The sequence below is a fragment of the Eleutherodactylus coqui genome, chromosome 13 (genome assembly GCF_035609145.1).
Source record: "Eleutherodactylus coqui strain aEleCoq1 chromosome 13, aEleCoq1.hap1, whole genome shotgun sequence".
NCBI lineage: Eukaryota > Metazoa > Chordata > Amphibia > Anura > Eleutherodactylidae > Eleutherodactylus > Eleutherodactylus coqui.
Window position 1 is genome coordinate 2102910 of NC_089849.1, and position 20618 is coordinate 2123527.

The 20618-nt window shown below is 32.1% G+C and overlaps 1 protein-coding gene across 3 annotated transcripts in view; it reads right to left on the reverse strand.

The window, feature by feature from the left end:
• Positions 1 to 20618, reverse strand: part of NCOA3 (nuclear receptor coactivator 3) — a 98652-nt gene that overhangs the window by 29551 nt on the left and 48483 nt on the right. The window lies entirely within an intron of this gene.

Below are 20618 nucleotides of genomic sequence, written 5' to 3' on the forward strand. Positions count from 1 at the left end.
ACTACTATAATACTGCCTCCTATGTACAAGAATATAACTACTATAATACTGCTCCTATGTACAAGAATATAACTACTATAATACTGCCTCCTATGTACAAGAATATAACTACTATAATACTGCCCCCTATGTACAAGAATATAACTACTATAATACTGCTCCTATGTACAAGAATATACCTACTATAATACTGCTCCTATGTACAAGAATATAGCTACTATAATACTGCCCCCTATGTACAAGAATATAACTACTATAATACTGCCCCCTATGTACAAGAATATAACTACTATAATACTGCCTCCTATGTACAAGAATATGACTACTATAATACTGCCTCCTATGTACAAGAATATAACTACTATAATACTGCCCCCTATGTACAAGAATATAACTATTATAATACTGCCCCCTATGTACAAGAATATAACTACTATAATACTGCTCCTATGTACAAGAATATAACTACTATAATACTGCCCCCTATGTACATGAATATAACTACTATAATACTGCCCCCTATGTACAAGAATATAACTACTTTAATACTGCCCCCTATGTACAAGAATATAACTACTATAATACTGCCCCCTATGTACAGGAATATAACTACTATAATACTGCCCCCTATGTACAAGAATATAACTACTATAATACTACCTCCTATGTACAAGAATATAACTACTATAATACTGCCCCCTATGTACAAGAATATAACTACTATAATACTGCCCTCTATGTACAAGAATATAACTACTATAATACTGCCCCCTATGTACAAGAATATAACTACTATAATACTGCCCCCTATGTACAAGAATATAACTACTATAATACTGCCCCCTATGTACAAGAATATAACTACTATAATACTGCCCCCTATGTACAAAAATATAACTACTATAATACTGCCTCCTATGTACAAGAATATAACTACTATAATACTGCCCCCTATGTACAAGAATATAACTACTATAATACTGCTCCCTATGTACAAGAATATAACTACTATAATACTGCCCCCTATGTACAAGAATATAACTACTATAATACTGCCCCCTATGTACAAGAATATAACTACTATAATACTGCCCCTATGTACAAGAATATAACTAGTATAATACTGCCCCCTCTGTACAAGAATATAACTACTATAATACTGCCCCCTATGTACCAGAATATAACTACTAGAATACTGCCTCCTATGTACAAGAATATAACTACTATAATACTGCTCCTATGTACAAGAATATAACTACTATAATACTGCCCCTTATGTACAAGAATATAACTACTATAATACTGCCCCCTATAGAATATAACAACTATAATACTGCTGCCTCTGTACAAGAATATAACAACTATAATACTGCTGCTATGTACAAGAATATAACTACTATAATACTGCCCCCTATGTACAAGAATATAACTACTATAATACTGCCCCCTATGTACAAGAATATAAATACTATAATACTGCCCCCTATGTACTAGAATATAACTACTATAATACTGCCTCCTATGTACAAGAATATAACTACTATAATACTGTCCCCTATGTACAAGAATATAACTACTATAATACTGTCCCCTATGTACAAGAATATAACTACTATAATACTGCCCCCTATGTACAAGAATATAACTACTATAATACTGCCCCCTATGTACAAGAATATAACTAGTATAATACTGCTCCCTATGTACAAGAATATAACTACTATAATACTGCCCCATATGTACAAGAATATAACTACTATAATACTGCCCCCTATGTACAAGAATATAACTACTATAATACCGCCCCCTTTGTACAAGAATATAACTACTATAATACTGCCCCCTATGTACAAGAATATACCTACTATAATACTGCCCCCTATGTACAAGAATATAACTACTATAATACTGCCTCCTATGTACAAGAATATAACTAATATAATACTGCCTCCTATGTACAAGAATATAACTACTATAATACTGCGCCCTATGTACAAGAATATAACCACTATAATACTGCTCCTATGTACAAGAATATAACTACTATAATACAGCCCCCTATGTACAAGAATATAACTACTATAATACTGCCCCCTATGTATGAGAATATAACTACTATAATACTGCCCCCTATGTATGAGAATATAACTACTATAATACTGCTCCCCTATGTACAAGAATATAACCACTATAATACTGCCCCCTATGTACAAGAATATAACTACTATAATACAGCCCCCTATGTACAAGAATATAACTACTATAATACTGCCCCCTATGTACAAGAATATAACTACTATAATACTGCCCCCTATGTACAAGAATATAACTACTATAATACAGCCCCCTATGTACAAGAATATAACTACTATAATACTGCCCCCTATGTACAAGAATATAACTACTATAATACTGCCCCCTATGTACAAGAATATAACTACTATAATACTGCCTCCTATGTACAAGAATATAACTACTATAATACTGCCCCCAATGTACAAGGATATAACTACTATAATACTGCCCTCTATGTACAATAATATAACTACTATAATACTACCTCCTATGTACAAGAATATAACTACTATAATACTGCCCCTATGTACAAGAATATAACTACTATAATACTGCTCCTATGTACAAGAATATAAGTACTGTAATACCGCCCCTATGTACAAGAATATAACTACTATAATACTGCCCCCTATGTACAAGAATATAACTACTATAATACTGCCCCCTATGAACAAGAATATAACTACTATAATACTGCCTCCTATGTACAAGAATATAACTACTATAATACTGCCCCCAATGTACAAGAATATAACTACTATAATACTGCCTCCTATGTACAAGAATATGACTACTATAATACTGCCTCCTATGTACAAGAATATAACTACTATAATACTGCTCCTATGTACAAGAATATAACTACTATAATACTGCCTCCTATGTACAAGAATATAACTACTATAATACTGCCCCCTATGTACAAGAATATAACTACTATAATACTGCTCCTATGTACAAGAATATACCTACTATAATACTGCTCCTATGTACAAGAATATAGCTACTATAATACTGCCCCCTATGTACAAGAATGTAACTACTATAATACTGCCCCCTATGTACAAGAATATAACTACTATAATACTGCCCCCTATGTACAAGAATATAACTACTATAATACTGCCCCCTATGTACAAGAATATAACTACTATAATACTGCCTCCTATGTACAAGAATATGACTACTATAATACTGCCTCCTATGTACAAGAATATAACTACTATAATACTGCCCCCTATGTACAAGAATATAACTATTATAATACTGCCCCCTATGTACAAGAATATAACTACTATAATACTGCTCCTATGTACAAGAATATAACTACTATAATACTGCCCCCTATGTACATGAATATAACTACTATAATACTGCCCCCTATGTACAAGAATATAACTACTTTAATACTGCCCCCTATGTACAAGAATATAACTACTATAATACTGCCCCCTATGTACAGGAATATAACTACTATAATACTGCCCCCTATGTACAAGAATATAACTACTATAATACTACCTCCTATGTACAAGAATATAACTACTATAATACTGCCCCCTATGTACAAGAATATAACTACTATAATACTGCCCTCTATGTACAAGAATATAACTACTATAATACTGCCCCCTATGTACAAGAATATAACTACTATAATACTGCCCCCTATGTACAAGAATATAACTACTATAATACTGCCCCCTATGTACAAGAATATAACTACTATAATACTGCCCCCTATGTACAAAAATATAACTACTATAATACTGCCTCCTATGTACAAGAATATAACTACTATAATACTGCCCCCTATGTACAAGAATATAACTACTATAATACTGCTCCCTATGTACAAGAATATAACTACTATAATACTGCCCCCTATGTACAAGAATATAACTACTATAATACTGCCCCCTATGTACCAGAATATAACTACTAGAATACTGCCTCCTATGTACAAGAATATAACTACTATAATACTGCTCCTATGTACAAGAATATAACTACTATAATACTGCCCCTTATGTACAAGAATATAACTACTATAATACTGCCCCCTATAGAATATAACAACTATAATACTGCTGCCTCTGTACAAGAATATAACAACTATAATACTGCTGCTATGTACAAGAATATAACTACTATAATACTGCCCCCTATGTACAAGAATATAACTACTATAATACTGCCCCCTATGTACAAGAATATAAATACTATAATACTGCCCCCTATGTACTAGAATATAACTACTATAATACTGCCTCCTATGTACAAGAATATAACTACTATAATACTGTCCCCTATGTACAAGAATATAACTACTATAATACTGTCCCCTATGTACAAGAATATAACTACTATAATACTGCCCCCTATGTACAAGAATATAACTACTATAATACTGCCCCCTATGTACAAGAATATAACTAGTATAATACTGCTCCCTATGTACAAGAATATAACTACTATAATACTGCCCCATATGTACAAGAATATAACTACTATAATACTGCCCCCTATGTACAAGAATATAACTACTATAATACCGCCCCCTTTGTACAAGAATATAACTACTATAATACTGCCCCCTATGTACAAGAATATACCTACTATAATACTGCCCCCTATGTACAAGAATATAACTACTATAATACTGCCTCCTATGTACAAGAATATAACTAATATAATACTGCCTCCTATGTACAAGAATATAACTACTATAATACTGCGCCCTATGTACAAGAATATAACCACTATAATACTGCTCCTATGTACAAGAATATAACTACTATAATACAGCCCCCTATGTACAAGAATATAACTACTATAATACTGCCCCCTATGTATGAGAATATAACTACTATAATACTGCCCCCTATGTATGAGAATATAACTACTATAATACTGCTCCCCTATGTACAAGAATATAACCACTATAATACTGCCCCCTATGTACAAGAATATAACTACTATAATACAGCCCCCTATGTACAAGAATATAACTACTATAATACTGCCCCCTATGTACAAGAATATAACTACTATAATACTGCCCCCTATGTACAAGAATATAACTACTATAATACAGCCCCCTATGTACAAGAATATAACTACTATAATACTGCTCCTATGTACAAGAATATAACTACTATAATACAGCCCCCTATGTACAAGAATATAACTACTATAATACTGCCCCCTATGTACAAGAATATAACTACTATAATACTGCCCCTATGTACCAGAATATAACTACTATAATACTGCCCCCTATATACAAGAATATAACTACTATAATACTGCCTCCTATGTACAAGAATATAACTACTATAATACTGCCCCCTATATACAAGAATATAACTACTATAATACTGCCCCCTATGTACAAGAATATAACTACTATAATACTGCCCCCTATATACAAGAATATAACTACTATAATACTGCCCCCTATGTACAAGAATATAAATACTATAATACTGCTCCTATATACAAGAATATAAATACTATAATACTGCTCCTATGTACTAGAATATAACTACTATAATACTGCTCTTATGTACAAGAATATAACTACTATAATACTGCCCTCTATGTACAAGAATATAACTACTATAATACTGCCCCCTATGTACCAGAATATAACTACTATAATACTGCCTCCTATGTACAAGAATATAACTAATATAATACTGCCTCCTATGTACAAGAATATAACTACTATAATACTGCGCCCTATGTACAAGAATATAACCACTATAATACTGCTCCTATGTACAAGAATATAACTACTATAATACAGCCCCCTATGTACAAGAATATAACTACTATAATACTGCCCCCTATGTATGAGAATATAACTACTATAATACTGCCCCCTATGTATGAGAATATAACTACTATAATACTGCTCCCCTATGTACAAGAATATAACCACTATAATACTGCCCCCTATGTACAAGAATATAACTACTATAATACAGCCCCCTATGTACAAGAATATAACTACTATAATACTGCCCCCTATGTACAAGAATATAACTACTATAATACTGCCCCCTATGTACAAGAATATAACTACTATAATACAGCCCCCTATGTACAAGAATATAACTACTATAATACTGCTCCTATGTACAAGAATATAACTACTATAATACAGCCCCCTATGTACAAGAATATAACTACTATAATACTGCCCCCTATGTACAAGAATATAACTACTATAATACTGCCCCTATGTACCAGAATATAACTACTATAATACTGCCCCCTATATACAAGAATATAACTACTATAATACTGCCTCCTATGTACAAGAATATAACTACTATAATACTGCCCCCTATATACAAGAATATAACTACTATAATACTGCCCCCTATGTACAAGAATATAACTACTATAATACTGCCCCCTATGTACAAGAATATAACTACTATAATACTGCCCCCTATGTACAAGAATATAACTACTATAATACTGCCCCCTATATACAAGAATATAACTACTATAATACTGCCCCCTATGTACAAGAATATAAATACTATAATACTGCTCCTATATACAAGAATATAAATACTATAATACTGCTCCTATGTACTAGAATATAACTACTATAATACTGCTCTTATGTACAAGAATATAACTACTATAATACTGCCTCCTATGTACAAGAATATAACTACTATAATACTGTCCCCTATGTACAAGAATATAACTACTATAATACTGCCCCTATGTACCAGAATATAACTACTATAATACTGTCCCCTATGTACAAGAATATAACTACTATATACTGTCCCCTATGTACAAGAATATAACTACTATAATACAGCCCCCCTATGTACAAGAATATAACTACTATAATACTGCCCCCTATGTACAAGAATATAACTACTATAATACTGCCCCCTATGTACAAGAATATAACTACTATAATACTGCCCCCTATGTACAAGAATATAACTACTATAATACTGCCCCCTATGTACAAGAATATAACTACTATAATACTGCCCCCTATGTACATGAATATAACTACTGTAATACTGCTCCTATATACAAGAATATAACTACTATAATACTGCTCCTATATACAAGAATATAACTACTACAATACTGCCCCCTATGTACAAGAATATAACTACTATAATACTGCTCCTATGTTCAAGAATATAACTACTATAATACTGCCCCCTATGTGCAAGAATATAACTACTATAATACTGCCCTCTATGTACAAGAATATAACTACTATAATACTGCCCCCTATGTGCAAGAATATAACTACTATAATACTGCCCCCTATGTACAAGAATATAACTACTATAATACTGCCCCCTATGTACAGGAATATAACTACTATAATACTGCCCCCTATGTACAAGAATATAACTACTATAATACTGCCCCCTATGTACAAGAATATAACTACTATAATACTGCTCCGTATGTACAAGAATATAACTACTATAATACTGCCTCCTATGTACAAGAATATAACTACTATAATACTGCCCTCTATGTACAAGAATATAACTACTATAATACTGCCCCCTATGTACAAGAATATAACTACTATAATACTGCCCCCTATGTACAGGAATATAACTACTATAATACTGCCCCCTATGTACAAGAATATAACTACTATAATACTGCCCCCTATGTACAAGAATATAACTACTATAATACTGCTCCTATGTACAAGAATATAACTACTATAATACTGCCCCCTATGTACAGGAATATAACTACTATAATACTGCCCCCTATGTACAAGAATATAACTACTATAATACTGCCCCCTATGTACAAGAATATAACTACTATAATACTACCCCCTATGTACAAGAATATAACTACTATAATACTGCTCCTATGTACAGGAATATAACTACTATAATACTGCCCCCCTATGTACAAGAATATAGCTACTATAATACTGCCCCATATGTACAAGAATATAGCTACTATAATACTGCCCCATATGTACAAGAATATAACTACTATAATACTGCTCCCTATGTACAAGAATATAACTACTATAATACTGCCTCCTATGTACAAGAATATAACTACTATAATACTGCCCTCTATGTACGAGAATATAACTACTACAATACTGCCTCCTATGTACAAGAATATAACTACTACAATACTGCCTCCTATGTACAAGAATATAACTACTATAATACTGCCTCCTATGTACAAGAATATAACTACTATAATACTGCCCCCTATGTACAAGAATATAACTACTATAATACTGCCTCCTATGTACAAGAATATAACTACTATAATACTGCCCCTATGTACAAGAATATAACTAGTATAATACTGCCCCCTATGTACAAGAATATAACTACTATAATACTGCCTCCTATGTACAAGAATATAACTACTATAATACTGCCCCCTATGTACAAGAATATAACTGCTATAATACTGCCCTCTATGTACAAGAATATAACTACTATAATACTGCCCCCTATGTACAAGAATATAACTACTATAATACTGCCCCCTATGTACAAGAATATAACTACTATAATACTGCCCCCTATGTACAAGAATATAACTACTATAATACTGCCCCCTATGTACAAGAATATAACTACCATAATACTGCCTCCTATGTACAAGAATATAACTACTATAATACTGCCCCCTATGTACAAAAATATAACTACTATAATACTGCCTCCTATGTACAAGAATATAACTACTATAATACTGCCCCCTATGTACAAGAATATAACTACTATAATACTGCCCCCTATGTACAAGAATATAACTACTATAATACTGCCCCCTATGTACAAGAATATAACTACTATAATACTGCCCCCTATGTACAAGAATATAACTACTATAATACTGCCCCCTATGTACAAGAATATAACTACTATAATACTGCCTCCTATGTACAAGAATATAACTACTATAATACTGCCCCCTATGTACAAGGAAATAACTACTATAATACTGCCCCTATGTACAAGAATATAACTACTATAATACTGCTCCCTATGTACAAGAATATAACTACTAGAATACTGCCCCCTATGTACAAGAATATAACTACTATAATACTGCCCCCTATGTACAAGAATATAACTACTAGAATACTGCCCCCTATGTACAAGAATATAACTACTATAATACTGCCTCCTATGTACACGAATATAACTACTATAATACTGCCCCCTATGTACAAGAATATAACTACTATAATACTGCCCCCTATGTACAAGAATATAACTACTATAATACTGCTCCCTATGTACAAGAATATAACTACTATAATACTGCCTCCTATGTACAAGAATATAACTACTATAATACTGCCCCCTATGTACAAGAATATAACTACTATAATACTGCTCCTATGTACAAGAATATAACTACTATAATACTGCCCCCTATGTACAAGAATATAACTACTATAATACTGCCTCCTATATACAAGAATATAACTACTATAATACTGCCTCCTATGTACAAGAATATAACTACTATAATACTGCCTCCTATGTACAAGAATATAACTACTATAATACTGCCTCCTATGTACAAGAATATAACTACTATAATACTGCCCCCTATGTACAAGAATATAACTACTATAATACTGCCCTCTATGTACAAGAATATAACTACTATAATACTGCCCCCTATGTACAAGAATATAACTACTATAATACTGCTCCCTATGTACAAGAATATAACTACTATAATACTGCCTCCTATGTACAAGAATATAACTACTATAATACTGCCTCCTATGTACAAGAATATAACTACTATAATACTGCCCCCTATGTACAAGAATATAACTACTATAATACTGCCCCCTATGTACAAGAATATAACTACTATAATACTGCCTCCTATGTACAAGAATATAACTACTATAATACTGCTCCCTATGTACAAGAATATAACTACTATAATACTGCCTCCTATGTACAAGAATATAACTACTATAATACTGCCCCCTATGTACAAGAATATAACTACTATAATACTGCTCCCTATGTACAAGAATATAACTAGTATAATACTGCCTCCTATGTACAAGAATATAACTACTATAATACTGCCTCCTATGTACAAGAATATAACTACTATAATACTGCCCCCTATGTACAAGAATATAACTACTATAATACTGCCCCTATGTACAAGAATATAACTACTATAATACTGCCCCCTATGTACAAGAATATAACTACTATAATACTGCTCCCTATGTACAAGAATATAACTACTATAATACTGCCTCCTATGTACAAGAATATAACTACTATAATACTGCCCCCTATGTACAAGAATGTAACTACTATAATACTGCCTCCTATGTACAAGAATATAACTACTATAATACTGATCCTATGTACAAGAATATAACTACTATAATACTGCCCCCTATGTACAAGAATATAACTACTATAATACTGCCCCCTATGTACAAGAATATAACTACTATAATACTGCCCCCTATGTACAAGAATATAACTACTATAATACTGCCCCCTATGTACAAGAATATAACTACTATAATACTGCCCCCTATGTACAAGAATATAACTACTATAATACTGCCTCCTATGTACAAGAATATAACTACTATAATACTGCCCCCTATGTACAAGAATATAACTACTATAATACTGCTCCCTATGTACAAGAATATAACTACTATAATACTGCCCCCTATGTACAAGAATATAACTACTATAATACTGCCCCCTATGTACAAGAATATAACTACTATAATACTGCCCCTATGTACAAGAATATAACTAGTATAATACTGCCCCCTCTGTACAAGAATATAACTACTATAATACTGCCCCCTATGTACCAGAATATAACTACTAGAATACTGCCTCCTATGTACAAGAATATAACTACTATAATACTGCTCCTATGTACAAGAATATAACTACTATAATACTGCCCCCTATAGAATATAACAACTATAATACTGCTGCTATGTACAAGAATATAACTACTATAATACTGCCCCCTATGTACAAGAATATAACTACTATAATACTGCCCCCTATGTACAAGAATATAACTACTGTAATACTGCTGCCTCTGTACAAGAATATAACAACTATAATACTGCTGCTATGTACAAGAATATAACTACTATAATACTGCTCCTATGTACAAGAATATAACTACTATAATACTGCCCCTTATGTACAAGAATATAACTACTATAATACTGCCCCCTATAGAATATAACAACTATAATACTGCTGCCTCTGTACAAGAATATAACAACTATAATACTGCCCCCTATGTACAAGAATATAACTACTATAATACTGCCCCCTATGTACAAGAATATAAATACTATAATACTGCCCCCTATGTACTAGAATATAACTACTATAATACTGCCTCCTATGTACAAGAATATAACTACTATAATACTGTCCCCTATGTACAAGAATATAACTACTATAATACTGCTCCCTATGTACAAGAATATAACTACTATAATACTGCCCCCTATGTACAAGAATATAACTACTATAATACTGTCCCCTATGTACAAGAATATAACTACTATAATACTGTCCCCTATGTACAAGAATATAACTACTATAATACTGCCCCCTATGTACAAGAATATAACTACTATAATACTGCCCCCTATGTACAAGAATATAACTAGTATAATACTGCTCCCTATGTACAAGAATATAACTACTATAATACTGCCCCATATGTACAAGAATATAACTACTATAATACTGCCCCCTATGTACAAGAATATAACTACTATAATACCGCCCCCTTTGTACAAGAATATAACTACTATAATACTGCCCCCTATGTACAAGAATATACCTACTATAATACTGCCCCCTATGTACAAGAATATAACTACTATAATACTGCCTCCTATGTACAAGAATATAACTAATATAATACTGCCTCCTATGTACAAGAATATAACTACTATAATACTGCCCCCTATGTACAAGAATATAACCACTATAATACTGCTCCTATGTACAAGAATATAACTACTATAATACAGCCCCCTATGTACAAGAATATAACTACTATAATACTGCCCCCTATGTATGAGAATATAACTACTATAATACTGCCCCCTATGTATGAGAATATAACTACTATAATACTGCTCCCCTATGTACAAGAATATAACCACTATAATACTGCCCCCTATGTACAAGAATATAACTACTAGAATACTGCCTCCTATGTACAAGAATATAACTACTATAATACAGCCCCCTATGTACAAGAATATAACTACTATAATACTGCCCCCTATGTACAAGAATATAACTACTATAATACTGCCCCCTATGTACAAGAATATAACTACTATAATACAGCCCCCTATGTACAAGAATATAACTACTATAATACTGCTCCTATGTACAAGAATATAACTACTATAATACAGCCCCCTATGTACAAGAATATAACTACTATAATACTGCCCCCTATGTACAGGAATATAACTACTATAATACTGCCCCTATGTACCAGAATATAACTACTATAATACTGCCCCCTATATACAAGAATATAACTACTATAATACTGCCTCCTATGTACAAGAATATAACTACTATAATACTGCCCCCTATATACAAGAATATAACTACTATAATACTGCCCCCTATGTACAAGAATATAACTACTATAATACTGCCCCCTATATACAAGAATATAACTACTATAATACTGCCCCCTATGTACAAGAATATAAATACTATAATACTGCTCCTATATACAAGAATATAAATACTATAATACTGCTCCTATGTACTAGAATATAACTACTATAATACTGCCCCCTATGTACAAGAATATAACTACTATAATACTGCCCCCTATATACAAGAATATAACTACTATAATACTGCCCCCTATGTACAAGAATATAAATACTATAATACTGCTCCTATATACAAGAATATAAATACTATAATACTGCTCTTATGTACAAGAATATAACTACTATAATACTGTCCCCTATGTACAAGAATATAACTACTATAATACTGTCCCCTATGTACAAGAATATAACTACTATAATACTGCCCCTATGTACCAGAATATAACTACTATAATACTGTCCCCTATGTACAAGAATATAACTACTATATACTGTCCCCTATGTACAAGAATATAACTACTATAATACAGCCCCCCTATGTACAAGAATATAACTACTATAATACTGCCCCCTATGTACAAGAATATAACTACTATAATACTGCCCCCTATGTACAAGAATATAACTACTATAATACTGCCCCCTATGTACAAGAATATAACTACTATAATACTGCCCCCTATGTACAAGAATATAACTACTATAATACTGCCCCCTATGTACATGAATATAACTACTGTAATACTGCTCCTATATACAAGAATATAACTACTATAATACTGCTCCTATATACAAGAATATAACTACTACAATACTGCCCCCTATGTACAAGAATATAACTACTATAATACTGCTCCTATGTTCAAGAATATAACTACTATAATACTGCCCCCTATGTGCAAGAATATAACTACTATAATACTGCCCTCTATGTACAAGAATATAACTACTATAATACTGCTCCCTATGTACAAGAATATAACTACTATAATACTGCCTCCTATGTACAAGAATATAACTACTATAATACTGCCCCCTATGTACAGGAATATAACTACTATAATACTGCCCCCTATGTACAAGAATATAACTACTATAATACTGCCCCCTATGTACAAGAATATAACTACTATAATACTGCTCCGTATGTACAAGAATATAACTACTATAATACTGCCTCCTATGTACAAGAATATAACTACTATAATACTGCCCTCTATGTACAAGAATATAACTACTATAATACTGCCCCCTATGTACAAGAATATAACTACTATAATACTGCCCCCTATGTACAGGAATATAACTACTATAATACTGCCCCCTATGTACAAGAATATAACTACTATAATACTGCCCCCTATGTACAAGAATATAACTACTATAATACTGCTCCTATGTACAAGAATATAACTACTATAATACTGCCCCCTATGTACAGGAATATAACTACTATAATACTGCCCCCTATGTACAAGAATATAACTACTATAATACTGCCCCCTATGTACAAGAATATAACTACTATAATACTACCCCCTATGTACAAGAATATAACTACTATAATACTACCCCCTATGTACAAGAATATAACTACTATAATACTGCTCCTATGTACAGGAATATAGCTACTATAATACTGCCCCATATGTACAAGAATATAGCTACTATAATACTGCCCCATATGTACAAGAATATAACTACTATAATACTGCTCCCTATGTACAAGAATATAACTACTATAATACTGCCTCCTATGTACAAGAATATAACTACTATAATACTGCCCTCTATGTACAAGAATATAACTACTATAATACTGCCTCCAATGTACAAGAATATAACTACTATAATACTGCCTCCTATGTACAAGAATATAACTACTATAATACTGCCCCCTATGTACAAGAATATAACTACTATAATACTGCCCCCTATGTACAAGAATATAACTACTATAATACTGCCCCCTATGTACAAGAATATAACTACTATAATACTGCCCCCTATGTACAAGAATATAACTACTATAATACTGCCTCCTATGTACAAGAATATAACTACTATAATACTGCCCCTATGTACAAGAATATAACTAGTATAATACTGCCCCCTATGTACAAGAATATAACTACTATAATACTGCCTCCTATGTACAAGAATATAACTACTATAATACTGCCCCCTATGTACAAGAATATAACTGCTATAATACTGCCCTCTATGTACAAGAATATAACTACTATAATACTGCCCCCTATGTACAAGAATATAACTACTATAATACTGCCCCCTATGTACAAGAATATAACTACTATAATACTGCCCCCTATGTACAAGAATATAACTACTATAATACTGCCCCCTATGTACAAGAATATAACTACCATAATACTGCCTCCTATGTACAAGAATATAACTACTATAATACTGCCCCCTATGTACAAAAATATAACTACTATAATACTGCCTCCTATGTACAAGAATATAACTACTATAATACTGCCCCCTATGTACAAGAATATAACTACTATAATACTGCCCCCTATGTACAAGAATATAACTACTATAATACTGCCCCCTATGTACAAGAATATAACTACTATAATACTGCCCCCTATGTACAAGAATATAACTACTATAATACTGCCCCCTATGTACAAGAATATAACTACTATAATACTGCCTCCTATGTACAAGAATATAACTACTATAATACTGCCCCCTATGTACAAGGAAATAACTACTATAATACTGCCCCTATGTACAAGAATATAACTACTATAATACTGCTCCCTATGTACAAGAATATAACTACTAGAATACTGCCCCCTATGTACAAGAATATAACTACTATAATACTGCCCCCTATGTACAAGAATATAACTACTAGAATACTGCCCCCTATGTACAAGAATATAACTACTATAATACTGCCTCCTATGTACAAGAATATAACTACTATAATACTGCCCCCTATGTACAAGAATATAACTACTATAATACTGCCCCCTATGTACAAGAATATAACTACTATAATACTGCTCCCTATGTACAAGAATATAACTACTATAATACTGCTCCTATGTACATGAATATAACTACTATAATACTGCTCCTATGTACAAGAATATAACTACTATAATACTGCCCCCTATGTACAAGAATATAACTACTATAATACTGCCTCCTATGTACAAGAATATAACTACTATAATACTGCCCCCTATGTACAAGAATATAACTACTATAATACTGCTCCTATGTACAAGAATATAACTACTATAATACTGCTCCTATGTACAAGAATATAACTACTATAATACTGCCCCCTATGTACAAGAATATAACTACTATAATACTGCCTCCTATATACAAGAATATAACTACTATAATACTGCCTCCTATGTACAAGAATATAACTACTATAATACTGCCTCCTATGTACAAGAATATAACTACTATAATACTGCCTCCTATGTAAAAGAATATAACTACTATAATACTGCCCCCTATGTACAAGAATATAACAACTATAATACTGCCCCCTATGTACAAGAATATAACTACTATAATACTGCCCCCTATGTACAAGAATATAACTACTATAATACTGCTCCCTATGTACAAGAATATAACTACTATAATACTGCCTCCTATGTACAAGAATATAACTACTATAATACTGCCTCCTATGTACAAGAATATAACTACTATAATACTGCCCCCTATGTACAAGAATATAACTACTATAATACTGCCCCCTATGTACAAGAATATAACTACTATAATACTGCCTCCTATGTACAAGAATATAACTACTATAATACTGCTCCCTATGTACAAGAATATAACTACTATAATACTGCCTCCTATGTACAAGAATATAACTACTATAATACTGCCCCCTATGTACAAGAATATAACTACTATAATACTGCTCCCTATGTACAAGAATATAACTACTATAATACTGCCTCCTATGTACAAGAATATAACTACTTTAATACTGCCTCCTATGTACAAGAATATAACTACTATAATACTGCCCCCTATGTACAAGAACATAACTACTATAATACTGCCCCTATGTACAAGAATATAACTACTATAATACTGCCCCCTATGTACAAGAATATAACTACTATAATACTGCTCCCTATGTACAAGAATATAACTACTATAATACTGCCTCCTATGTACAAGAATATAACTACTATAATACTGCCCCCTATGTACAAGAATGTAACTACTATAATACTGCCCCCTATGTACAAGAATATAACTACTATAATACTGCCTCCTATGTACAAGTATATAACTACTATAATACTGCTCCCTATGTACAAGAATATAACTACTATAATACTGATCCTATGTACAAGAATATAACTACTATAATACTGCCCCCTATGTACAAGAATATAACTACTATAATACTGCCCCCTATGTACAAGAATATAACTACTATAATACTGCCCCCTATGTACAAGAATATAACTACTATAATACTGCCCCCTATGTACAAGAATATAACTACTATAATACTGCCTCCTATGTACAAGAATATAACTACTATAATACTGCCCCCTATGTACAAGAATATAACTACTATAATACTGCCCCCTATGTACAAGAATATAACTACTATAATACTGCTCCCTATGTACAAGAATATAACTACTATAATACTGCCTCCTATGTACAAGAATATAACTACTATAATACTGCCCCCTATGTACAAGAATATAACTACTATAATACTGCCTCCTATGTACAAGAATATAACTACTATAATACTGCCCCCTATGTACAAGAATATAACTACTATAATACTGCCCCCTATGTACAAGAATATAACTACTATAATACTGCCCCCTATGTACAAGAATATAACTACTATAATACTGCCTCCTATGTACAAGAATATAACTACTATAATACTGCCCCCTATGTACAAGAATATAACTACTATAATACTGCCCCCTATGTACAAGAATATAACTACTATAATACTGCTCCCTATGTACAAGAATATAACTACTATAATACTGCCTCCTATGTACAAGAATATAACTACTATAATACTGCCTCCCATGTACAAGAATATAACTACTATAATACTGCTCCTATGTACATGAATATAACTACTATAATACTGCCCCCTATATACAAGAATATAACTACTATAATACTGCTCCTATGTACATGAATATAACTACTATAATACTGCCTCCTATGTACAAGAATATAACTACTATAATACTGCCCCCTATGTACAAGAATATAACTACTATAATACTGCTCCTATGTACAAGAATATAACTACTATAATACTGCCCCCTATGTACAAGAATATAACTACTATAATACTGCCTCCTATATACAAGAATATAACTACTATAATACTGCCTCCTATGTACAAGAATATAACTACTATAATACTGCCTCCTATGTACAAGAATATAACTACTATAATACTGCCTCCTATGTACAAGAATATAACTACTATAATACTGCCCCCTATGTACAAGAATATAACTACTATAATACTGCCCTCTATGTACAAGAATATAACTACTATAATACTGCCCCCTATGTACAAGAATATAACTACTATAATACTGCCTCCTATGTACAAGAATATAACTACTATAATACTGCCTCCTATGTACAAGAATATAACTACTATAATACTGCCCTCTATGTACAAGAATATAACTACTATAATACTGCCCCCTATGTACAAGAATATAACTACTATAATACTGCCCCCTATGTACAAGAATATAACTACTATAATACTGCCTCCTATGTACAAGAATATAACTACTATAATACTGCTCCCTATGTACAAGAATATAACTACTATAATACTGCCTCCTATGTACAAGAATATAACTACTATAATACTGCCCCCTATGTACAAGAATATAACTACTATAATACTGCTCCCTATGTACAAGAATATAACTACTATAATACTGCCTCCTATGTACAAGAATATAACTACTATAATACTGCCTCCTATGTACAAGAATATAACTACTATAATACTGCCCCCTATGTACAAGAATTTAACTACTATAATACTGCCCCTATGTACAAGAATATAACTACTATAATACTGCCCCCTATGTACAAGAATATAACTACTATAATACTGCTCCCTATGTACAAGAATATAACTACTATAATACTGCTCCTATGTACAAGAATATAACTACTATAATACTGCCCCCTATGTACAGGAATATAACTACTATAATACTGCCCCCTATGTACAGGAATATAACTACTATAATACTGCCCCCCTATGTACAAGAATATAACTACTATAATACTGCCCCCTATGTACAAGAATATAACTACTATAATACTGCCCCCTATGTACAAGAATATAACTACTATAATACGTCCCCCTATGTACAAGAATATAACTACTATAATACTGTCCCTATGTACAAGAATATAACTACTATAATACTGCCCCCCTATGTACAAGAATATAACTACTATAATACTGCTCCCTATGTACATGAATATAACTACTATAATACTGCCTCCTATGTACAAGAATATAACTACTATAATACTGCCCCCTATGTACAATAATATAACTACTATAATACTGTCCCTATGTACAAGAATATAACTACTATAATACTGCCTCCTATGTACAAGAATATAACTACTATAATACTGCCTCCTATGTACAAGAATATAACTACTATAATACTGCCCCCTATGTACAAGAATATAACTACTATAATACTGCCCCCTATGTACAAGAATATAACTACTATAATACTGCCCCCTATGTACAAGAATATAACTACTATAATACTGCCCCCTATGTACAAGAATATAACTACTATAATACTGCCCCCTATGTACAAGAATATAACTACTATAATACTGCCTCCTATGTACAAGAATATAACTACTATAATACTGCCCCCTATGTACAAGAATATAACTACTATAATACTGCCTCCTATGTACAAGAATATAACTACTATAATACTGCCTCCTATGTACAAGAATATAACTACTATAATACTGCCTCCTATGTACAAGAATATAACTACTATAATACTGCCTCCTATGTACAAGAATATAACTACTATAATACTGCCCCCTATGTACAAAAATATAACTACTATAATACTGCCCCTATGTACAAGAATATAACTACTATAATACTGCCTCCTATGTACAAGAATATAACTACTATAATACTGCCTCCTATGTACAAGAATATAACTACTATAATACTGCCCCCTATGTACAAAAATATAACTACTATAATACTGCTCCTATGTACAAGAATATAACTACTATAATACTGCCCCCTATGTACAAGAATATAACTACTATAATACTGCCCCCCTATGTACAAGAATATAACTACTATAATACTGCCCCCTATGTACAAGAATATAACTACTATAATACTGCCTCCTATGTACAAGAATATAACTACTATAATACTGCCTCCTATGTACAAGAATATAACTACTATAATACTGCCCCCTATGTACAAAAATATAACTACTATAATACTGCCCCTATGTACAAGAATATAACTACTATAATACTGCCCCCTATGTACAAGAATATAACTACTATAATACTGCCCCCCATGTACAAGAATATAACTACTATAATACTGCCCCCTATGTACAAGAATATAACTACTATAATACTGCCTCCTATGTACAAGAATATAACTACTATAATACTGCCCCCTATGTACAAGAATGTAACTACTATAATACTGCCCCCTATGTATGAGAATATAGCTTCTATAATACTGCCATAACGTAGCAGTGTGAACAAGCCG